We start from the raw sequence: 6,654 nt of genomic DNA on the forward strand, positions 1-6,654 counted from the left end.
AATAATGATGTCTCCATCTGCAAGGAATCCGGGCAGCGCAAAGTTCCCCTGAAGTGTGCAAGCAACTTCTGTCATTGTACCTGGTCTAGGTTCAACCACTGGGCTCAACAGAGCCAAGATCAAAAGAAGATGCATTGCTGTAGACTGTGCCATACTGACCAGGCACAGCTGATAACTGCTTGTCTGATTTAGTTTACTTTATCTAGTTACTATATCTTGTCATCTGATGTACACACGAGAATAGGTTGCAAACTGAGAATACAAGACCTGTGTTAAATTAAAATCCCAGTAGATATCCATCACACAGATTGTATTTGGTAAGCACAGCACAAGATTCAGTTCAGAGACTTAAGGGTATATAAATGTCCTAAGAGACATTTTAGTTCAATTAAATGCTATTTCAGGGAGCGTGTAATATGTAATATGCAGAATCAGAAAACATTGCTAACTTTATAAATACACACAAGAAACAACACCTTTATGACATATGTACATTTGCACACTCTGATTAAATCTGGAAGTGATAATTGCCTACTGTCACTGGGTAGAGACAACATTTAAATACTGATTTTACTCAACAAAAAATTGTGTTTGTGTTATAAAATCAAAGATAACCATTCAGTAAATGTAAATGCTACCAGGTTATGACACATTGAATTGATAAATCTCATTTAGGTTATACTAACATGTAAATATACAGTAGGATGGTTTTGTTTTGTAATATATGAATAGGCTTTTGTTTTGAATATGCAAATTAAAATATACAGAAATGTGATGTTCTGACTGTGTCTTTTACGGGTAAATTAATTAATGTGATGTTCATAGAACCAGACTGAATTTCACAGAAGAGTAACTGTACAGGTGTATTCCCTCAAACCATAATCATTAGGACTACAGTATAAACCTGGGCTGCCGTATTACCTACAGCAGTTTTATGCACAGGCACATCAGCGCAAATGATAAGGTAAAACAGTTTAAAAAAAAATGACATTACTACTTTTCATTAATGGTAATGGTTAATTAAGGGTGAACTTTGTATCTCACAGTAATGAAGTAGAACTAATAGCCTGGAACTTTAAAGCTGAAGAAGTAAGCTGTCTAACTATGCAACACAACACTGAAAGTCTTCCAAAAAACTTATTTTTCAACCCTTAAAACCATTTCCAATTACAGTCTATGGCAAGTAACAGGTATAGTGATGATTTAGAAATAAATTGAATTACCTTAAATGTATCACCCTTTGGCACTTGTTTTAGAGGGTTTCTATTGTGAAATAACTAAACAGGTGCATAATTCCCAAGGAAGATGTCTGAGTATATCAACTGCATTGTCTGGTGGACGTGAGAGGTTACTGCAACTAAGTTGGTATACACATAATTATATATGATATATATATATATATATATATATATATATATATATATATATATATATATATATATATATATATATATATATATATATATATATATATATAATATATACATGAATGTGTACTTACATCCATGTCCTGAAATGTGTGTGTGTGTGTGTGTGTGTGTGTGTGTATGTGTGTGTGTATATATATATATATATATATATATATATATATATATATATATATATATATATATAATATATCTATATATATATCAAAATATGTGTTTATATGTGTTTTGAGCAGCACCCTTTTTATAAATATTGTGCAGTATTTGCTTTTATTTAAGCATACTGCAACAGCTCAAACCCTATAGACGTGTAACAGAAGATTAACAGAATACACCTTAACTATTGGTAACAGCATTGCCAAATTCATTAGATTAACAATTTATGGACAGGGTAATGTAGTAACAATTAAATCCACTAGATGGGGCATTTTGATATCTAATTTTAGAATTAAATCAGAGAATAATGGGAGAATGTGAGTGTAATGACTTGTTCAGACATATTTTCATGTATAATTGATGCAGCCTGTGTGCTGGCATTCTTTAATTCTTTTCATTTTGAAACGTTTGAAATCGTTAGCATTAGAACCACTGCTGCCCTTATCTTGTTTGTGTTTGTTATTTACTTGACCTATTTGATTGTTTTTTGCCTGCTATCTCAAAAGTGTAAGCAAATTATAATACAAATAATTGGTGGTCCTGTATTACAGGGTCATTTTCCATTTTCCATAGCATTTTTCATGATTATTTTTCCTTTTTTTATTTTTATTAATTAATTCATCATTAAATTAATCATCATTCTGTAAACCTTGTAGCTGTGCTGTTTTGCTCTGCCAACTTGCATTTGATAGTGTGCACAAGGGCAATGTATGGAAAACATATGCAGTATAAGATGATCCCCACAGGCTTGTTGATGTGGGTGAAAGGCAGCTCACCGTGTTACAATAAAAATGTTATGTCCTGATGAATAGCATACTGTATACACCAATGCATTTTGCTCATTATTTTTTCATATTATCCAAAAATAAATAAAGGGCTAGATTCTCAAAGCTAAGTATTTTTTTTTCAGAATGAAGAAACACACAGAATAAAGTTATCAAGTCAGATATAAACAACTAATACTTTTAACATAGGAACTGTAAGCAGTCTTGTTTTTTAGAAATGCAATGCTGTTTTGTTTTCTTCTTCCTTTCAAATAAATATTGTGCTAATGATGATTTGGAGTATAGAGCTTTGAGAATCTGGGATTAAAAGTGACATTCAGTTAATCTAAAAAGCGACAGTTCTTTTTATTGGGACTGTTAGATAATTGCATAGTGTAGGTTCTGTTGTGTTCAAAAGTCTTGATAATCAATTATTTACAGCACACGTCTGCATTTTGGTCCAGCCCCCCTGAAAGCAATTAAATCGGCACCCTTATCTTGAAGTCATCACGGATAATTGTTTTTTGTGTCCCAGACCCCCCACAGGCAGAAGAGGAAGCCAGTACACACTACAGGAATCCTCAGCTGACAAAATGATGCAGAGCATCTAGACAAAGATGATGAAAACGGAATCCAGCAGCTGAGCATTCCCGAGGCAAATGGATTTTGACTGGCTTCCAACTAAACAGTTGTTTTTAATTGTGTCAGTACACAGATCACCTCAGCAGCGTCTCGATTGAAAACATGTCATTAGGTAATTTAAAAGAGTATTTACATGAAACACAATTCATTGATTTATAAACTTTATCATGGTTAACAATCAAATTGTCCATGTGTTTATTTACAGCATACCATGTCAGTCACAGATTGTACTTTTAATAATAATATTGTACCCTTTAGATCATCTTAAGGCTGATTTATTATGCACTACATAACACTTTAGAAAGTCTAATGGTTCACAATATGATTTATATACAGAATGTTTTATAGGCAACAATATCCACTCTCCTCTTCCATATCCACTCAACTCTTCCATATCCACTCTACTCTTCTTGCTTTCATCAAATATTTTGTTTATACTGACATGTTACTTCCCATTAATGTATTGTTTAGTGTTTTTATCTGGTTTTGGTAAAATGATGCAGCATTTTGGTGCAAATATGCAGAAAAGTAGCCCAAAACTCGATGAAAGAATAGCAAATATTTCAACTGCAACAGTGTATTTTCCTGGTGAACTGACATACGCAGGTATAAAGGCTATCCATACAGAACAAAAGATGAGCATACTAAATGTGATGTATTTGGCCTCATTGAAATTGCCTGGGAGTTTCCGCAATACACACCAAAATGCCAAGGTAGACCTAACATCACATTCCAAAATAATCTTTGAACTTATATTATATTATATTTAGTGTTTTTTGAGGGGAAGGGGGGCATAGCTCAAGTAACAACTATAGTGTGACAGCAGAATGAAAAAGCTGAGTTCAGAATTGTTGACACAGACTATTGGAGTGTTTTTGTAGTGAAGAAGCACAGCAAGGACACCAGCTGTAAGGCAGGCTCCAAATAAGGCAATCACAGTTAATGTGACCCGCATTTCATCATACGTAAGGTATTCAATTTCTTTGGGTATGCATTCGGTTCTTTCAGCATTGGTCCAGAAATCCTTAGGGAATTGTCTGCATTCCATTGACTGTGCAGAGGAAAACAACAATAATAAAATGTGTTTACAAGAGTGTTTCATTTTTTTTTTGTTGTTGTCATATGTTGTTTAATGTGTTATACTAACATTCTTTACTGTGATACTTTTTTAGCCAAACATTTCTTGCAATGCTTTTCTATGCTTTGCTTTGTTGACTAAGTATTTTGTAAACATTTTTACACTTGTGAATGTGATACCAGGATAGAGGTAGAATATTCCAGGCACTTTGAGCCAGGCTGGAGAAAAGGTTGTGACACAATCAATTAAACACATACCTGTCTGATCACAAATCTCGCCATCAGCACATGGTAGACAGTCAAAGCAACAAAGAGGCTCTCCTCGACGAACCCCTTTCCTTGTACTAGGGGGGCAGCTTTCAGTGCATACTGAACTCGGTACCTTAAAATCAAAACAGAGGGCAGTAAATACCTACTGTAGTCTATAACAAAGATAATGATATCATATTTAACTGCCAACAACAGTAGGCTTTAGATAATAAAGTACTGAAAATGGTACTGTACTTAGATCGGTTTTATTTTTAAATATGGAATTAGAATGTATATACGGCTGTATATAAGGCTGTTAATATCTTAAGATATTAACAGCCTTGGTCATTATATCTAGAAATAATGAAAACCAGGCCAGAAATCTATTCTCATTCCACTATTTATTTGTAATTTTCCTTCAAGTTAAAAGAGGCTGTTTGCAGTTTGCCTTCTTTATTATGTCTACATTTTCAAGAATTATTTTTCTGCTGTACACTTTAGGAATAATTTCATAATAAGCCAAACAGACTCCGATTTTTTTAAATTCTTGATGTAGCTTTTGAAACACGGATCTCCCATATTCATCATCTTCAGAGATTCCTCCAACCCAGGTTCAGCCAAAGTGCTTTACCAGCTGAATAATGGCTTTCACCTGGTAATAATCATTTGGAATAGTTCGAAAAAAAATGTTGGGTACTCAATTCTGTTGGCAAGGCAAGCACATGATGAGAAATAACTTACCTGCAAAAAATTATATAAAAAAAGATTCAGAACAATTTTTATAGATATTGAGCCAGGAACATCTGTTACCAGGATGTAATATCTGAGCTGTTTTAACATATACAGTAGTATTTAGAGTTACATTTTCATGGTAATCCTGTCACATTTTTGTGAAATATTTGTCAAGTTTTCCAAGTTCTTGTTGGTTTACTTTCAATGTTATTTCACTACACTTTACTGTCCTTTTATCACGACATACACAACTTATTAGGGAGTTCATGAGGTCCCCAGAATCACATTTTCTATTGAACTCAGGTAGACCCACATCAAACTTAAAAGTAACACTTAACATGGGGATTTTAAAAGGTTGCAGTATTCTTGACACAACAATGGACTGTAATGATCCAGAGTCCCCAATGATACCTTCACGGGTGAGGCTCCAGAGCACATCATACTTGAGACTTTTTTGGGTCGGTTAATGTGTGCATCCATATGTGTGACACCGGAATCAGAAATCTAATAGCCCAAATTAATATTTGGATGAAGACTTGGATTCTCATTGATTTATTTAATAGTAAATCTATTGTAAAAAATAAATAGTTATTATATATATAATATCAATATATATATCATATATATATATATATATATATATATATATAAATATATATATATACTGAATCCTGTGTAACTGTACTGTATAATACTATATAGTAAATATGTATAAATGTGCTGGTATATTTTACAAACGGTTTCAGTATTATATATGCATGTCTTAAGATATTAACAGCCTTGGTCATTATATCTAGAAATAATGAAAACCAGGCCAGAAATCTATTCTTACTCATCCTTGGCATCGTAATGCTGCAGGTTTCTAGGCATGGTTGAGTTCAGGAACCAGTACCTGGTAATGCACAAGGAAGATTCCTCCAATAATGACGTCTCCACCTGCAAGGAATCTAGGCAGCTCAAAGTTCTCCACTGGGTTCAACCACTGTGCTTAACAGAGCCCAGATAACAAGAAGCTGTATTGCTAGCTTTTACCATATTGACCAGGCACAGCTGATAACTTATATCTTATCATCTGATGTACACACAAGAATACAAGACCTGTGCTAAATTAAAATCCCAGTAGATATCTATCACACAGTTTGTATTAGGTAAGCACAGCACAAGATTCAGTTCAGAGATGTAAGGGTATATGCATTTCCTAAGGGATATTTTAATTCATTAAGAGTGTATATAACAATATGCAGAATCAGTAAAAAATAAAAATAAATAAATATTCAATTAATAATACACACTAGCAACAACAGCTTTTATATAAGTATATTTTCACACTGTGTTCAAAAAACAAGAATTGATTCTGTAACTGATGATTGCTTACTGTCACTGGGGAAATTGAAATGCTGATTTTACTAAGTAAGTTTGATTGTGTTATAAAATCAAAGATAACCAGTGAGTATGTATAAATGCTATCCGGTTGAAAGTGACACTTTGAATTGACACATTAAATCTCATTAAGATTATACTAACATATGTAAATATATAATGGTGTTTATTTTTTAAATATATGACTAGGCTTTTGTTTTTAATATTCATATTAAAATATACACATC

At 33.0% G+C, this 6,654-nt stretch overlaps 1 pseudogene; it reads right to left on the reverse strand.

Annotated features, from left to right (window-relative positions):
- Positions 1–4,733: 4,733 nt before the first annotated feature.
- LOC121323461 lies at positions 4,734–5,917 on the reverse strand (annotated as a pseudogene).
- Between the last annotated feature and the right edge of the window lie 737 nt (positions 5,918–6,654).

This window comes from Polyodon spathula, chromosome 11 (assembly GCF_017654505.1).
Source record: "Polyodon spathula isolate WHYD16114869_AA chromosome 11, ASM1765450v1, whole genome shotgun sequence".
Lineage (NCBI taxonomy): Eukaryota > Metazoa > Chordata > Actinopteri > Acipenseriformes > Polyodontidae > Polyodon > Polyodon spathula.